This window comes from Phasianus colchicus, chromosome 3 (genome assembly GCF_987193195.1).
Source record: "Phasianus colchicus chromosome 3, bPhaCol1.hap1.1, whole genome shotgun sequence".
NCBI classification, from domain to species: Eukaryota; Metazoa; Chordata; class Aves; order Galliformes; family Phasianidae; genus Phasianus; species Phasianus colchicus.
This window is the reverse complement of record NC_143438.1, coordinates 52,822,555-52,841,298: the sequence shown is the minus strand read 5'-3', so window position 1 is coordinate 52,841,298 and position 18,744 is coordinate 52,822,555. Positions and strand designations below refer to the sequence as shown.

The 18,744-nt window shown below is 35.6% G+C and overlaps 1 protein-coding gene across 15 annotated transcripts in view; it reads left to right on the top strand.

The window, feature by feature from the left end:
• Positions 1-18,744, top strand: part of CCDC178 (coiled-coil domain containing 178) — a 182,321-nt gene that overhangs the window by 94,981 nt on the left and 68,596 nt on the right. The gene's annotated exons all lie outside the window — the stretch shown is intronic.

Below are 18,744 nucleotides of genomic sequence, written 5' to 3'. Positions count from 1 at the left end.
ATGAGAACTATTTATTTTTGAAAGCCAAATAACAACTTTGTTTGCTGCTCAATATTTGAATTGTAGCATTTCTTTATTACACTGCAGTGGTGCCCAACATCAGAGAGGGGGTGTATCAATTAGTAGGTAAGGCTATGGTGTTCTCAACCTCTTATGACCACAAGTATTTATACATATGAATAAAATTTGGAATGCCTATTATGAATGAATGAATCTTCACCAGCTATGTGATATGAAGTCTCTGTTGGACTATCATGAATGCATTTCTGATGGTGAGATAGGATACTGTAGCTGGAGGTTGGTAGTTCACTCCTTTCATTTCTCTGAATCCTCACAATTAAGGAGCTTATGAAGAAAGGGTTAGGAAGGTGTTATGATGTTGCCAGAGTGAGGCTAGAACATTTTTGCAGTTGATTAGGAGGATGTGACTCCCTGGGCTTAAAAATCGTAGACTTATTCAGATTCAAAAGAACTTTTGGAGGTGTCTAGCTCAGCATCCCACTGGAAGCAGGTCAACGTTGAATTACAACTGAATTGCTCGTCCCTGGATCTTGGTGTGGGTATTGGCTGTTTGTTTGTCTTTTATATTTTCATGAATGCCAAGTCTTCCTTCTTCCTTTGCCAGAAGACAATGTGCATGGGGGTCAGGGAATAGAAATATAAAACCGTGAGGGTGTTAAATGGATTTGTTAATTTTTGTTACTTACATTGTGATACAGCTGGGTTGATAGTTGGTGAAAATTTTACTTAATTTAGAATAATATAGATATTCCAGAGGCTGAATTGAGCATTATAAAGGCATTTACTTATTATGCTTTTTATGATTACAGATAAATAAAAAGATGATAATGAAAATAATTTTTTCTGGTGTATCTTCATGTAATACTTGCTGGTTGTTCTTATTGTATGGTGAAATCAAAGAGTATTAATAGTATGAGAGTGCACAGACTTTCACAGTTAAAAATTGTACTATTCTTCAGATTTTTATTAAATGCTGATATTATTTTCTTGGATCTTGTTTATGTTGTCCAGTATTTAAAATAATTGTTGCTTTGCATTACTGTTATAGACAGATATATAAAGTAAGACAAACTTGGGAAAGCAAAATAAAATCACAAATGACATTTAGTGAGAAAACCATGAAAGGGAATTGTCTTTAATTAGTTCACAGTTGGAGATTTGTTCATACTGCTTATTTTAGTTAAGTCTTTCATTGGAGAGAAGAGAACTACTTAACTTTCAGGATACTTGGAGGGGGAGAGAGTCTTGCAACACTTACAATACATCTCTCTCAGACATACCTTGTAAAACAAACTTTTTAATGTAACCATGCTATGCTACCTTAATACAAACTTAATTTTAGTCTGTAAAGATTACTATTTGTACTGAGACTGACTTTCATTATTCTCAAAATAGTGTTACAGGAGAAAACTTTAATGTCCATATCTCTCAGTTTGTGCACTGGGGAACAAATTCTTTATAGCATTAGAACTTGTATGCCTGGTTTGATTTGCCTGCTATATTTGCTTCTTAGTAAGCAGCTACTAGGATATCCATCCTTAAAAATAGCTGTTAATGCTGTCTTTCAAATAAAATTTCATTTGACAATTTATTTGATGTCTAACAAAATATCTCTAAATAGCTAAAAACACTTTGCTCCAAAACTGACACTCCACTCTGTTTAGTATGAAATTGGACATGTAACTTCATACAAAACACTAAACGCTCATTACCAGGTTACTTATTACTTATTACCATAAATGAAATGTCTATGCATTCAATAGTGGGGACCTCAAAAACCACAACCACTACTTCTTTCTTCCTACAGCCAGGAAAGGAGCTACAATTGCTTTGCTTTCAATCTAATCTTCGGTTTACTTTTACATCTGTGTCTTTTTCATCAAACGTGCTTTTGTTCTGCTAATGAATTTTTGAGGATATGGTAGAACAGAATTAACTGAATACTGGTTCACATGAGTTGAAGTTCTGAAGGTTAAGAGAATCTGAAAAATAATATATTCTTAGTAATCTTGCTCAGTAAATTAGGAGCTGGTATGTATGTTATGTACTGTTGAGATAAATATTTGTATGCCAAGAGTTATTTAGTCACAGCAGTAAGTCCCTTTGTTTAGTTGCTTCTGAATATTTCTATCAAATTTGTTTGTTGTGAAATTGGAAAAACTCATCCAATATTTCCACTCCTTTTTCCTAGATTGAACCAAACTTTATGGTACATATGTGTATCTGCAAGTATTTACTTCATTACTATGAAGAGGAATCTTATCTTATTCCGCTTGCCTTCCCTAGAACTATCCAAGATGAGAAGAGATTATAAAGACACAAATGATTCTGATTCTGCTTTGCTAACAGAAATTTATTGGTGCTACTTGTGTGCTGAAAGTATGGCATTCCTGAATTTTAATTCTGACACAGTATTTAGCTACAATGGTTTTAAAGTCACTTTGACTTTTAGTTATTTTGTCTGATCATTCTTTTCAATATTTTGGGGGGATTTATTAGCCTTTTGAAAACATAAATTCAAAACATGATTATTCACACCACCAGAAATCTTCAGGTTTTTAGTGGCAATCTTATGGATCCCACAAGAAGTAATAAACACAAATTTTTATCTTGTGCTCACCACAAGATCTAGATAGGAAACTTAACTATCTTATCAAGAGTATTCTCAGTGGTTAGTCTTTCCTTTGTTGTAATCAATTTTGATGCTATTTCTAATACAAATGAATGTGGAAACATAGTATACATGTGAAGACAAGGTTTGATACTAATATTCTATCTTGACAGCAGTGATAAAAACTGGGAGGCTATGCCTCATTGTTTAGTGACAAAATTAATGGCTATTATTATCCATCTTTCACTTCACCTATGCTCGCAAAGCATCTATGTTCTTGAGTACTGTGGACTGAAAATTGAACTTAAAAATTAGACATTACACAGATATAAAATAACAAGCTATTATATGTATTGTATTATATATAATATTACATAAACTAACAAGTTATGACTTGTATTTTTATTGTGTTTTAATTATTATTTTGAAATATCAAAAAGTTACTTAGGTAGGATGGAAAAAAAAACAAAAACAGTGGGAGTAGAGGAATCTGTAGTTATCACAGCATGTGAGACTGTAACATTTTAAATTATTTATACCACTAGTTTTTTAGTTACCTTAAAACTGAGGTGCTAGCTAAGACTGATAAACACTTTCATTTTTACTAACTTGTGGAGCTTGTATTTTTTTTTTCCTAATCTATATGGTAGAAATTAAAGAATCTAGCTTTTGTCTTTTAATGGCTATTTAATGGCTGTCTGAAGACTGTTACAATCTTGGTAGCATCTCACTTAGAAAAATCCATGCTTAGTTATAGGTTCTCTTGATTGTTTGATGTGTAAGAAGGTATATTGTTGTTTTTTCCTGAAGAAAGCTTTGTCTTCTCGCTTTGTACTAAATCCATCAATATAAAAAATACTGAATTATTTGAGGTCTGTTAGCCTATGGTGAACTTGAGCTTTAATGTAATTTTGTCTAGGAATATCTTGTCACATCGTACATTGTCACTGAAGGATTTTATCTTCTATTTTTGTACTTATTAACACCGGGAATTGGAAGCTCTGGATTAAAAGGAAAAACTAGTGACAGTTAAAGAAGAAAACCGCTGTAAAGAAATGTAGAAAATGTAAGAAAATACTTGTCATTCTGTGCTCTTACAATTAGATTGCTGCTGTTTGATGGGCTAGCACAGAGTGTGAAAGGGCACTGTTTACAAATTTTGAGCAATATAATGTTTTCCCAAAATTGGGTGGGGGTTGGTTATGTGAGAAGCTGTTTTCAGTGTGTAGCAGGAGGCAGAGGTAGACTAAACATTCTATTTTTTTGTCAAGGGTCTCTTCTCAGAAGTGACTACAAGGAATAATTTATGCTACTATTCTTAGCTACCTTTTGATGAAACATTTTTTTTCATGAGTTATGAAAGTGGTCTAATGAGACTAAACACTTGTGTAAGAAACTAACCTTTATGAGTATTCTCATAAATGCTAAGTGCCCTTTTGGCTGCTGTTTAAAAAGTCAATATAACATAGTTGCACCAAAGTGTGGGAAATTCCTAAAGAATTCCAAAACAAAAGAGACTTCTATGGCAGCTGAACTCAAGTGTGAACTACTTGAATAAACTGGATGAACAGATATTTCAACATTTGTATCTGCACAGTTATCTGTATGGTGCAGTCCTTGACCACTTCATCAATATCTTGTTTCTTTTAGAGCTCTTCCTAATTTTTCTTAGTTTTCCCATGTTGTCTAGAATGTTGACTATACACAAGAGTAGTATGTTGGTTGCTCCAAAACACTTCCTATTTAATTCCATGGGAACTACAGCAGATACAAGAGCACAATAGTACTATTTAATAGAGTGGTAGAGTCACTACCACTAACTATGCATTTTTGGCAGCAATGAACAAGTGCTTGCTTGTGTGACATTGTCATAAAAATCTGTACTGGCATAGGTAACCCACTGTCACCATCACCTCATTGTGCTGACATCCACTGTTTGGTCTCCATAAATATTAAACAAGTCTTAATGAGGGTCAATGGGGGCCATATTTTGTGCATGGAGGAATTCAGTGATGCACCTCTGCTCCATACATGCTTCCACGTCAGACACTATTTTGTCAGATTGTCCCTCTGCTGCCATCTGTCGCATGACAACAAAATGTAATAGAATATCATTGAGAAGGTTCAGCCTCTGCTGCTATACCGCCAAGATCCACCTCTGATGTCGTGGGCCAGCATAACAAGATAGATAGCATTACTTTAGGAGCAGCCCTTATAGGTTAATAAAAACAAAGCAAATACAAAAGAAGGTATGCAATAAGGACCAGCCTTAAAACCAAGACGCTTTTTCTAACACTGTCTGAAAATGATTTAGTATCTGCTGTATTTCCAGTATCTGTAGTGAGTCTTTTTAGTCTGTTTCTAAATAACTGGAAAGAAAGAGCTACAAGGCTGCTAATGTATGTCTGATTATCTTTTGTTTTTCATAGTTGTAAATGACATTAATAGACTCATTCAGACTGGCGGAAGCTGTATTCCTACTGTGTTTTTTGTCTAAGGAGCATTGTATTCATATGTGAGCCGAAACTTATAGCCAAGCATGTCATCCAGTGCTGTCTGTGGTGACGCTGTAGTCAGCTTCTCCTCTGAAATTCATGCAACCTATGTTCAAGAATTCTGCTTTGTATGTTACATGATAAGGTCTACACAATCAGCCCTGCACATAGGCCAAGTTTCTTACAAAATCCAGCATTTGTTAGACCACTATATAACCTCAGTTATAACTAAACCCCCCAGAAAAGTATGGCATAACCTCATCTTGGAAAAGAAGAGTGGGGTGGAAACAAAAATTAAAAAAAAAAAAAAAGGAAAATGAAAAACATTAACAGTATCTACCTGAAACTTTCATTCAGTTCTCAACTCCTACATCTAATATTCAAGTAAAATATTAGACCAAGGTATTCAATACATTTTTGAGGTTTATGGATAAGATCAAACAAGCACTTGTTCTGAGTAAAATTCTGGGGGGAAAACAAACAAAAAGAAAAAGCACAGCCTCTTTGTTTGATTAAGGTTTCTTATTTACTCTTACTTAGTAAGAGTTTACATAGTTAGCAAATACAAATTAAGCTTGTAAGGTAGATTTGGGTACTTGATGTTCCATCTTCCCTCTAGTAAGTCTGGACATAGAATCATATGTACATTGTTTGACGATGTGAGGAAAATGTTGAGCTGCTTCACTGGGTAATAGCATATGTAAAGGACATTTTTAATTTACATTTCTGAAAACAGGGAGTATCTTTTAATTTTCTTGTTGGAAAGGTTTTTCTCTTACTTCCCAAAGGATCTGGTTCCTAAACAACTCACTGGTCCTTCTAAAGTAATGTGATCATATGCATTTCTTTCTTGTTATTGCATCCTCTAGAGGAGATCATCAAAACATTTAGCTAATAGAACTCTATTTGTTCCAGATTGACTTCATGATTCTGAGATTTTAGTCTTTTTTCTTGCCTGCTAATCCAGAATCTCCAGTTTCAATTTTACCATCAAGTTCAAACCCCAAACTTTCAACTTTGACAGAGCTGATTTATTGTACATGGCTTAGCAGCAAAATAGTGCTGGAAAGACATTCAGTAATTGTTTCTGCTCAGCCATAAGTCTTTCAAGAGGAAAATTTAGGCCCTGAAATGGAAGAAGTTTTTCTTACAGATGTTGATTAAAGCCTTGCTTCAGTGATCCTTTAATCTTGGACTGTTTGCTGTCACTGGAATTTTTGAACTCTGTTTTGTGAAAGTACTGCAGGCTACAAAACCCCTGGTAAGTTGCTACTAGAAGGATTTGTAAATATGACAACACAAGATTTTAAAATACGTTTGAGAACTGAGAGTGTTGAACTGTCACCTTTTAATTTGAGTTCAGTGCATAAAAATCTGAGCACATCACCCTTTGAGTCATAAGGAAGTATTTCTGCATTGTCTACTTCAGAATTTCCTTTTTTACATTTTTACTTTTTTACATTTTTGGCAGCTGTGACAACTGCAAAAAATATTAAAAATATTTTAAAATCTAAAAAAAATAATTTTATAATTGTATATTATAATTTCATAAAAATATTTAAATTTTTTAAAATTAAAAAATATTAATAGGGAAATCCTTTCAGAAGATATTAACATATTTGCAGGTCGTTTTAATTAGTTGTATTTAAGGAGCAACAATCTATGAACTATTGATGGGCTCAAAGAATGTCACAGTATATAAACACATTAAGAACATATCAATTTTCACAAGAAACAATAAAAGAATTTTTGTTGATTAAATTAACTATTTAGAATTTCATGATGATTCTCTTTGTTAGTATCGTGAAGACTCTATGCCAGTAGGAATCCCTGTATATGGATATGTTTTTGCTTTTTGTTTGCTTTTTATAATGGCATGTTGAGATAACCAGATCTTGTTGTCCTACATAAATGCTGAAGGAATTGCATAGATTTGTAATATAAAAAGATTGCTTTCTTTTTCTTCTCCCTTTTCCCTTCCAAATATGAAACTTGAATGCTATAGCATTTGAATGAATGACATTAGAAACTACCTTTCAGTAAATATTCTTTATCATAGTTTAAAATTATTTCTTCATAGTTTATTCTTCTACCATATTTTATTTAATCCCTCCTGATTTTTCAATAAGCGGATGTACGGTTTGATGTGTAATGATTACTCTCATACTGCTTTAAAACTTCCATCCCAAGTTGCATCTCACAGGATTGCCTGTCTCCACAACTATTCACTTCCATACTAATTCAATATATATTTTTTTGAAATATGAATACAAAGTCAGAACTGCTTCCTTTCAATTTAATATCTGCATGAACTGCAATTGTTCCTTCTGCCCTCAAGTTCTCACACATAGTTGTTTTAATTACTGTAACAAGAGCTTGAATTTACCAGACCACTGAGGCAGAACAGTATACACCTTTTTCTTAAAGTGAGTAAACATGCCAGAATTAGACATGTTGAGGTCCTGTCCTAGTGGTGTAGGGGATTTCTAGATTGCCATCAATAAGATAGGTGGTTGACTTCTCTGAGGCAACTGGAAATTTCTGGTTATGTATGTATCCAGCACCTGTTTTACCTCTTTAATTTGACAAAGACTAAGATTGACTGAATTTTCCAGAACTTTTAAATTATTGATCCCAAGCACTCTAAACTCCACACGGGAATTTTTTTTATAAACCTTTTCTTTTGACTCAAGAATGTGATTATTCCTAGTGGAAAACTTTGTCATTCATGTTGGGTCCAGCTATTTTTTCCAGATGTGAGATGTCTTGTAGGCTAAACTACTCTCTATATTATTGCTTGTGTCAGCCATAGTTGTTTTTGTAAAAAAAAAAAAAAAAAAAAAAGTCAGCCTTATCTCTCTTTCTCCATAGTCTACATGTAAATGTCAAAATATGCCCATATTAGTCTTTTTGTTTTGTGTGTTTCTATTTCTTTTCTAATCCTATTAATTCCACTGAATAGTGCTTAAAGTTGTGTACAGCTGTGATTGTCTCCTGAAGTCTCTCTTCCTTGACAGTCATTCCTTATCAGTTTAAATGGTTTTCAGTTCATCATGTTAAGTTTGAATTAAAGAACATTAGCCAATAGGACCTTTTTGTTTTCTCCTTGCACCAATTTATGTAAGCTTCATGTTAAGGTTCTTACCTGGAATGGAGCCTTTTGGCCTAGTAATCCAGGATATACAAGCTGCACAGCTGCAGTTTTGGGTTACTTCTTAATCAATCGATTCTATCTCAGTTTTTAAGAATATTAATCTCTTTGTGTACAGTCCATGTCCTTTACTCTAAGAGCCCTTTCCTGTAAGAATGAGATATTAATTTTGTATCTGACAGACTGACGTTTTTGTTCTAACCTTCCTTCTTCAAATTTAATATAATTATTTGCTATCTGCCTTTATGTCAGGAGACTCTTTAGAGTTTTAACCTAAATCACTTTTCCACTTAGATCAACTTGCAGTGAAAGAATTTTTCTTCTTTTCTTTCCCATACTGTATCTCAGGTGTTTTCCAGAATAAGCTTTCAAATATGACTGACTTAAAACTGGCTTCTTTATCTACTGCTTTCCACCAGTAATAAGTTGTTTGTCCTTCATGCTGAGCTTTAACTTCCATGGACAGTTAAAATATTGCTATTCTAGTCCCAAGAGATGCAAACAAATTTTGTGATTTAAATTTTTACTACAAGATGATATTTTCCTTGTATTCCCAAATCCTTCAGGTACCCAAGCGCTAGTTTCTCAGAAGACTGCTTTCAGATTTCTAGACTCTAAAAAGTGAAACTATAGGATCATCTCAAGTTTTCACAGTAAGGGTTCTTTGACAGTGGTCTAAACTTCATTGCTTCATGCAGTCACGTTGGAATAAGTGTCTAGAAGCTGGCAGGTGCTTCATTGGCAAAGCTATAAAGGCATTGAATATGGAGAACACAGCTGTTGTTAAAAATATTGCAGCATGACAGTTGGGTACAAATTACTGGAACTAGTAAGAGGTAGATTTAAAATTAGATTTTAATATATATTTTTAGTCAGTAGTAAATGTCTTCAGTTTCTCATAAAATCATAGAATGATTTGGTTTGGAAGAGACCTTTAAGATCAAGTTCCAACCCCCTGCTATAGGCAGGGACGCCTCTGTCTAGACCAGGTTGCTCAAAGCCCCATCCAGCCTGGCCTTGAATGCTTCCAGGGAGGGGGCATCCACAACCTCACTGGGCAACTTGTTCCAGTGTCTCACCACCCTCACAGTAAGGAATTTCTTTCTAATATCTAGTCTAAATCTTCCTTCTTCCAGTTTAAAACCATTTCCCCTCTCCATCTTGCTACCTGCTCCTATAAAAATTTCCTCCCCAGCTTTTGTGTAGGTCCCCTTCAGGTACTGAAAGGTCACTCAAGGTCTTCTCAGAGCCTTCTCTTCTCCAGGCTGAAGAGCTCCAGCTCTCTCAGCCTGTCCTCATAAGGGATGTACTTCAGATCTGACTATCTTTATGGCCTTCCTCTGGACCTGATCTAGTAACTCCATGTCCTTTTTGTGTTTGGGGCACCAGAACTGGGTGCAGCAATCCAGGTGCATTCTCAAAAGCAGAGTAGAGGGAAGGAATTACCTCCTTCAACTGGCTGGTCATGCTTCTCTTGATGCAGCCCAAGGTACCATTGACCTTCTGGGCTGCAGGCCCAGATCATGTTGCTGGATCATGTTGAATCTTCCATCAACCAATGCCCCCAAATCCTTCTCCTTAGGGTTGCTCTCAAGCCATTCTCTGCTCAACCTGTATTTTTGCTTGAGATTTGGAGATGAAAACTGATGGTTCTGAAAGTGAATTAAGCAAGTTTATGGACAGCAGCCCCATAAACTGATGCCGAAAGGAATTGCATAGTTGTGCCATGCTCTCTGATGTCTGTAGTCCAGTGATTGTGGGTGGAGTGAACGTGGGGGGGATATTTAATGTGTAGATCAAATGCTCTTACTAACTAACATCTCTTGCTGCTAGGAATGATGAGTTAGTGGAAATAATAATCATGGTTAGACATTTGTTGTTTTGTCCTGTCTTCTGAGCACTGAGTTGTGTCAGGTCAGCTTCTTAGCAGCAGAGCTTTCTCAGAAGCTCTGAGAATGTGCAAAATCCTCTCGACTTACCATCCTATTTCCATGCCTTTGCACCAACCTCTGCTTCCTTCTACAAAACCATCGAAATACTCTAAGCAGAACAACATACTATTAATTTTACTGAGGTTTCAGGAACCTGAAACTTTTTTCCATCACCATTGAGATCCGGTGCTTAGCTTTGGGCTGTTCTCAGGATTTTTGTGGTTTTTAATCATTATACAGGCTTATTACTGTTGTGTGATTTTTTTTTTTCACTCTGTCATAGCCTGTAGTCTAGGTGTTTGATCCAGCTGAACATGTTCTGTGTCTTTCATAAGAGGGTGCATTCCCCTTCTCTTTAGAAGGCTCTAACCATGGAGCAGCAGCCAGGACCAAGGAGAGAGGCAGGTCTTGCTTCTGCTTTTTAGAATCACCCCCTTTAGGAATGCTAGAATACAAAATTTATAGTAGACTGTCACCAAGCAAAATCAATATTGCTTTTTGGCAGAAATGCTCTTTTCATCTTGATAGAAATAAGTTAATCCAGTCTTCAGCTAGATGAGTGTCTACTATATAATGCTATATTCCACAACGTTTGAAAAATTGCCTTTATTAGAGATAATATTGCATACAGTTATCTGTAGCTAAATATGAATAAACAGTCTTGAACCTAGAGCTTCCTTTAATTAAAGATTGTGCAGTTGAAGTAGCCTTTATATATTTAGTCTGCATGAAATTTTAATCTAAAAATCTGCTACTACTGTAAATTTAACTGTAAGGCCTACTTTTTTTTCCTAGAATAATATTCTTTTAAAAGAGAAATAAAAACTAGTAGTTACTTTTGTAGATAATAAGCTTTTATAATTTACACATGAATTAAATGCACTGTCTGTCAAACCTATTATTGCATTGGTAATAAAAAAAAATATTGTATAGGCATATTAGAAATGGCTAGAATTAAGAACATGTGACTGAGAATAAAATGCTAACGGTAGGTTATGATTGTTTTTTGAATTGTCAATTCAAATCCTAAAACGTTATTAATGTTCATCAAGCCAGATAATTATGCTGTAGGATTTTTACAAGTGTGTGCTTTTGAAAAAACGAGTACATCTGAAGGAAATAAAATTTTTCATTATTATTAGTGAATATGTTATCATATAGTATTTTTTGTAATGGGACCTTATCCAAATTGTCGTCTTAACAGATGGGATCTTGTTGGGGTTCCACATATTTAGTTATTTAGGACTTTAGTAAACAGTGATTTTATCCAGTCTGTGATTGGAACAGATGTGATCTTATCAGGGTTCCACTTTTTTTCAGGAGCATAAAATTGCCATGATTTGCTGTACAGTGCTATAGTTTACTTTTTGTGCTTTTAGAACTAGAGTCCTTTTTAGCCAGAATTTGCCCTTGGGTCCTAAAAACATCATAATAGGGAGTTAATGTTTTATTCTCTATTAATCCCATTAAATCCTTTTAATATTAGAGCATGTGTTGCTTTATAGCATTAACTAGTGTCTTGCACTCAACAGTATTTTCACAGTTTATGACACTGCTTAGGGCATTAACAAACAGCTGTTTGAATTAAATGAGCAGTTAAGGACCCTGTTCATTAACTCAAAAGTTTCATGTATTTTTAATTCCTTAAATCTAATGGTATTATCACCCTCCAAGATATCTATCTTTGATTATAATTTGCTGTGACCGGTATCAGTTTGGGTGAGATGAGATAAATTTATTTATTTCTTTTACTGTAAACTCTGTCAGTGGTGAACAACTCCAGTGAATCTGAACCGTCTTCTAACAGTTTTAATCTTCTGGGATATAAAACTTTTAAAGTTGTTTACACCAGTTGTGTTAAGATTTCTTCCAATTTTGTTTACTGATGACTTCATTTAGCTAATGTAAAGAGGCAGTTGGAACAGAATTATTTGCATTTGAAATGGTGCTATCAGAGGTTTCTGACTGACTCATTTTGGAAGGGGAAAAAAAAAAAAAAGGATTTCATTTGGGCAGTGACAGAGCATCTAATGGAGTCCTATGTATCAACCACACAAGGGCATTTCATACATTATGAAAGATTAAGATCTGAAAGTGTTCATTCTATGTAAAGGATGCATTGTTTACCTTTTCATTTTAATGTAGATTCTATGTAGTCTGTTATGAGACAACAGTGCTATAAAGAGATGTTTTGAACTTAGGCAGATTTGTCATTGCATAGCTTCAATTTGGCAAAAGATCTCTTAATAATAAATGATGTACTTATGTATGCATGCACACATGCTTATTCAAGATTAATATTGCTTTAGAACATGCTCTTAGTGCATTTTACAATTACAAGCTTATGCCCAAGTCCTGCACATTCAATAGGATTATTCATGTCCACTAATTAAGCATGTGCTTTTGTGGGACGTGTCTGTGGGAGTTAACCTAGTTTTGTCAACCTTCCTGTACTGTGTAAATTCTTTAAATATTCCTGATTCTTTAACTTCACAGAAAAAGAAAATCCTACTCAAGTCTTCACTGAAAAGAAAATAATTCAAACATGCGATGTTTCACACTAAGTTTTAATGATTTTATTACTTACTTAGCTGTCAGTTCAGAGACATGCTTTAATACACATTGTGTATTAAAACAAGAAGGCTTTCTAACAGAATACTGTTTAGTATTTATTTAGCTCCAAGGATATTTTAAACACCTTCTTTCACACTGGGCATGAGATTGTCTATACTATCTGGAGCTGAACTGTGCTGCCTCTTTAAAATAACAAAATGACCTAGAATATGTTCCACTCTGTTTTGTAACTTTTATCAAGCAAACCAGTTCTAGTATTTCATTTTACTGCCCTCATTCTAATTATTCACATTCATGTGAACTAAAAAAAAAATCCTTTTACTTAGGATAATGTTTATGTAAGTATGCTTATTATAAGTAATAGTAAGTATCCCTAGGTTACTTGTATTTCAAATTCTACAAAGATTATCCTTACTCTTGAGCTTTTGGTGGCAATTTCTCCATCAATCTTTGGTAACTAAACTCTGCTCAGGAGAACTCTTGTGACATTTGGATGCATGTTCTAATATTTAAATCACTCTATTAGTTACTATTGCAGATCTCAGCCAGAAAGGCCAGCATAGTCATAGACAGACTGTCCCAGTGATCTTGCCACAACAAGGGGATAAATACAGAATACACTGCCTATAACACAAAACAGTCAAATATATCTGAAAACTTCATCCTTGTTTTTTGATTCTTCTTACTGTATGAGCCATATCAGACGTGATGAAAAATAAGACTTAAATTTCTTCAAAGGAGCTCATATCTTTTTTCCTATTTCTTTGGAATAGGAAAGCTTGAAATTAATCTTTATGCACTTAAGGAAGAGCAGTGAGGACTTGATCCATCTTCAGATGATTTGCCTTAATTGTTCTCTCTGTCTACATGAATTTGGAAGGTTCCAGCATTGTTTTCTGTCAAAGTCATATTCATGGATGTCTATTTGCTGCACAGACTTCTGTATGCCTTTTTTCTCTTTACTTGTTAGAATGAAGGAGCATCATAATTCTAGTTACCTATTCCTGTGAAGACTGCCATGCACTTACTTCAAGTTCTAGATGGTAAAAGTCCTGCTAGTTACAGTTTCTCTGGCTCTCAAAAAAGTTTATGAAGTCAAACAAATTCTTTGGAATAATATGTACATCCCAAAGATACCTTATCCTGGGCAGCCTGGTCTAGGTTTTGATCTCATCAAGCTTGGCCTTGAATGTCTCTAGGGATTGGGGTATCCACAATTACTCTGGGCAGCCTGTTTCAGTGACTCGCTGCCCTCTGAGTGATGAATTTCTTCATAACATCTAATGTAAACCTCTCCTCTTTCAATTTTAAAGCTGTTCCCCCTTGTGCTTTCACTATCTATCAGCCTTCCTGCTCGTAAGCTCCTTTCGAGTACTGGAAGATCAGCAAGGTCTCCCCAGAGCCTTCTCCAAGCTAAACAGTTCCAACTCTCTCAGCCTCTCTGATTGTACTTGTGGCCTTCCTGCCTTCCTCTGGACCTGATCTAACAGCTCTGCTTCTTTCTTATATTGGGGGTACCAAACAATATTCCAGCTTGGGCCTCACAAGAGCTGAGTAGAGGGGGACAACCACCTCCCTCTCCCTGCTGGCTGCCTCTCTTTTAATGCAGCTCAGGGTAGGAAAAGAGGTGAGCTGCTCACCTGTACCAATGTGTAATATACTAGATCCAGTAACCATGAATCGAATGAATGTTATAGGCTAGAAATAGGAAATTCATACTTAGGAAAAGATTGCAGCCCAAAAAACTGGTTTACAACTGAGGCTGGTGCAGTTTTAAAATCACACTGGTCATGGGAAGAGATGGAGGGGTTGAACTGCTAGCCTTCTTAAATAACAAGAGCTATCCAGAATCTTGACATCTATGTGTAACACAGAATTGCTAGCAGGAAATAAATTTAATCTCTTTTTCTCTCCTTAACACCAGTCCTTTCCATTTCCTTTACAACATTTGGATTTTATTTTTCTGTAGAATTTTAATTTTCTGTTCAATATCACTATGGATTCTTTTTTAGACCTACCTATGAGTACATCTTTTTTTTTTTTGTACTTCCTGTAGTGGTTTGTGAGATACCTATCACCTTTAGCTATAAGAATGAATTAATTGAAAATTATTTCCCTGAGAAGTCTTTTATTATGGAGTTAATCTTTCATATGAAAATATTGTTCTTCTCCCACTCTAATAAGCTTTACTGAAGTGAAAGGAAGAATTTTGACAGATTTTGGTGGTTTTCTGAGTTCCTACAATTCAGAAGTAATTTATTCACGCTTCACATCTTTCACATCTTCTACTGAAAGAAATGAAGACTGTTCTGGGGCTTGTTCAGTGCAAACGTTATTCTTCCAAAATTATGTCACCCGTCATATCAAACTTATAGAAATCTTGCATCATTCTTATAATCAGTTAACTAGCTATCTAGTAATGCAGAATCCTTAGAATTGGTGGGGACCTCTGAATGCCAACTCCGAAGGTTTTTCTGAATTCTGCAAGGGGGATTCTCAAATGTTTCTGATATATAGGTGCTTGGTTCTGTAGTATCCCAATAGTTGAAATGAAAGCGTTAACTACTATTAACCATTCATATGTTCATATGGTTTCCTCCCTGGTTGGATGTTGATATAAAAATATGGGAATTTGAATTTCTGAGAATAGAAAAAACTATCTGTGCCACTGTGGGTTGTTGTATTGCTAATGAGTGGCAAAGCTACACAACTTGAGTCAGATCTATATGTTCACAAGGCACCGAGCCCTCACGTGTAACCAGCCTTGGTTGCACAGGAAAACTGTTGTGTTGCGCGGGTATAAAATGTGGTAAGCACCTAAAATAAAGGTCTTCTGTTCTGCACCGGCGAAGGAGTCGGTGCCTCTTTCGCCACACCTGCAAGGGAGCTGGAGGCCTTCTTGCAATGTGCTACCTCAGAAGACATCCTTCCCTGAAATAACAAAATAAGACTGTGTGGATTTAATGAGACTGGCAGGCGTGGTGTGTCAATTATTACCGTGCACTCATTCTGACTAAAACATAGGATTTCCAATCGGCTTCCCATATTTTCCCTGTATAGCTGTGTTATGATCTATGTTGCTGTCTTTCCTTCTTCGTGGGATGTGGTTCCTGTTCCTAATAATAATAACCACTAAAACTGTGTTTAAAATTTTATATTTGGGCATATAAAATTTGGATATGCAGGTCTTCTAGCATCCTTTTTAAGGCCAGGGTGGCTCTTCATTCTAGAAGAGCAGATAGAATCATTGCTCACAGGGAAATCACTCCCTCTTCATCTTGCCTGTGCATAGCACTACTGTTGAGTTGGCATCTTTTTCTGATGCTTGTCTTGGGACAGCAATTCTGCACTCCTTATTTACTGCATCAGATCCTGTGGGGATTATACTGCATTCTGCCTTCCTCAAAATGGTCACGTGAGGAAAATCAATTCTGCTTAACAGTAGTTGTCAGCAGCAACTACACCCTTTTTTTTCCACATCCCACCTTTTTTTTTTTTTCCCTGATCTCTTAGAGTCCTCCTGAGTCTGCAGATTATTGGAAGGAAATAAGACTGTCCAGGTTACTTGGCCCATTTGTATAAACGTGCTGTGTTCACCTTGTTATAAACTCTAAGGGGATAATTACCTTAAACCAGAGAATAACTTTGGAGAACAAAAAAGAACATCTTAGAGCTGTGGGATCGCTGAACAGCACTTAGAAGACACAGATTTTGCTGCACCTAAACAAGTTAAGTATGAGAAAACATGATTTCTGTCACTGCAGTTCCATTGGCATTTTTCCTGAACAGTTCTCTTGTTACATACAAAGGATCTTTGTTACACGTTAAGGAAGGCCGAGGTACCCCACAATGCTGTTTATAGATATTCTGATGGTAGAATCTTATCCCAGGGAGAGTAAACTTGCTGAAGATGAACAACAGCATTTATTAATAAGCTAGCATAATTAGTCTCATCGTGGTGAAAGGCAGGAAATGATCTTGTATATGAGCAAAATAAAAGTAAAAACTTTAAAAAAGAGGGCAGTTTTCTCCGCGGTTTGATACAAATCATACCTTTTTTTTTTTTTAAGGTTTTGTTATCTTTACTGAGTTCTAGACTTAATTATAGTGAAAGGAGAAAAAGAGGAAGACAACAGAGAACCATAAAGCTTTGAGGTTGAATAAAACTGCGTATCTGAGCAAAAGGAGATTATTTCATATTATTATTGCGTAGTAGCTATGCCACTATAGACATGGTCTGGTTTTATTGTTCTTTTCTATTAGTGAAAATAGAGGCTTGTTGGATAGCTTGGATTATATATTTTAGCTAAAACTTGCTATAACATTAAGTCAATCTGTTCTTTTCCCCCAAATAGGAGGAAATGCAAGATCTGTGTTTAAAAATTCTTGGTATCCTTGGTTGCAGGACATGCAGGGCTGGACAGTAAGGTTCAGCAGCTGCCATTATGCTGTCATTAACCAGACATTTGTTATCAATGAAATGCTGCAGAACTATTGTTCCAAGGCTGTTGCTGTAAAATCATAGTGCAATGTAGTTTGTTGGAGGTTAGTAGCACTTGTTAATTTGATCAAGGCTGAAGTTTACGGAGGATAAAGTAAACAATGCAAACTGCAGACACCATCAGTTTCCTATGGGCAGTGAAGTGTAGTTTGTTCCATTTACACTTCACAACAACATCTGATGGGCTTTGTCAGTGCTGCACAGAGTAATTAAACCTGAAATCAATAGCAGGCATTTGTCATGTTTACAGCCGCTCTTTCTGCTGGGTTAAACTCATCAGTTTAGTGCCGTTCTGTTTTACTGCAGAGACACGCTCCATTATTTCTTCAGGTACAGTTGAGATATTCAGTTACATGCCCAATAGTTTGAATACGACAGTAAGATTAAAAAGGGCAGGCAAATGGACAGTTTTTGTAATTTATTCACTGATTTCCCTAAACGGTGTTGGATTTCCATTTTCTTCCACCTACCCTTTATGGAACCCTTCACTCTCGGATAGTATGTTCCCATTGTCACACAGTGGCACTGAAGGCAGCACTGAAATTGCATAGAAGTTGACACAGAATATAATTTTACTTCAGTCACAAGGTACTGCACTGAACTAGTACAAGTAAAGTAGTGTAATAGTGCCAACAGAGCGCTTCCAAGCCATGGTTACCTAGCAGTCTTGTTTGTAGTTCTTATGGAATAAAACAGGACCTCACTGTTTTGGTCCAGTTTATTTCAGGCCTGTACTCCTCACCTACTTTCCTTTTTCACTCGTCTCAGATATTCTTTTTCTTTTCCTTCATTTTCTAAATTATGGAGTGAGATGATCCTGAATTTTAAAGCAAGAAAGTTTTCAGTTCAGTGGTAATCTAGTTAGTCTTTGGACATGAAGCCTAAAGAGAGACTTTGAGGAAACTGTGAATTTATACATTTACTATGTAAAGAGGGCTTAAGGTTTTGATGGGAATTCTAGTACCTCATTTTAGAAACAGTCTTTATTTAACTGTATCTGCTAAACCTCTTATTGATGCTTTATGGACAGCTCTGACAGAGTGCTATGTTTATGCATGTCTAAGGCCTTTGGTGGGATGTTAACAGTAAGAATGAAGTTTTATAGCTGGGATGTGTCATTAATCTCGCAGTGGGACTGTGCTCTTACATTTCCTATATTACTGATGGTGCAAACTATATTGAAGATTGCTAGAAATTAAAAAAAAATATGTATCTCAATTTGCATATATGCAGTTCTAAGTTCTAATACTTGCACTTATGACTGATGAAATGTTGCCTAGCCTGATTTGTCCAGTGCACCCGGAAGGTTTTCTTCTAAAGGCTTCTTAAAAGCAATACTGAGTTCAGTGCCAGGAAATTAAGACTATTCTAATTGAAGTAACACCTCCACCTCGAATCATTCCGAGGTGATTTACAGATTTTTCACAATTCATACATAGTGTGCTGAAGTGCAGCTATCC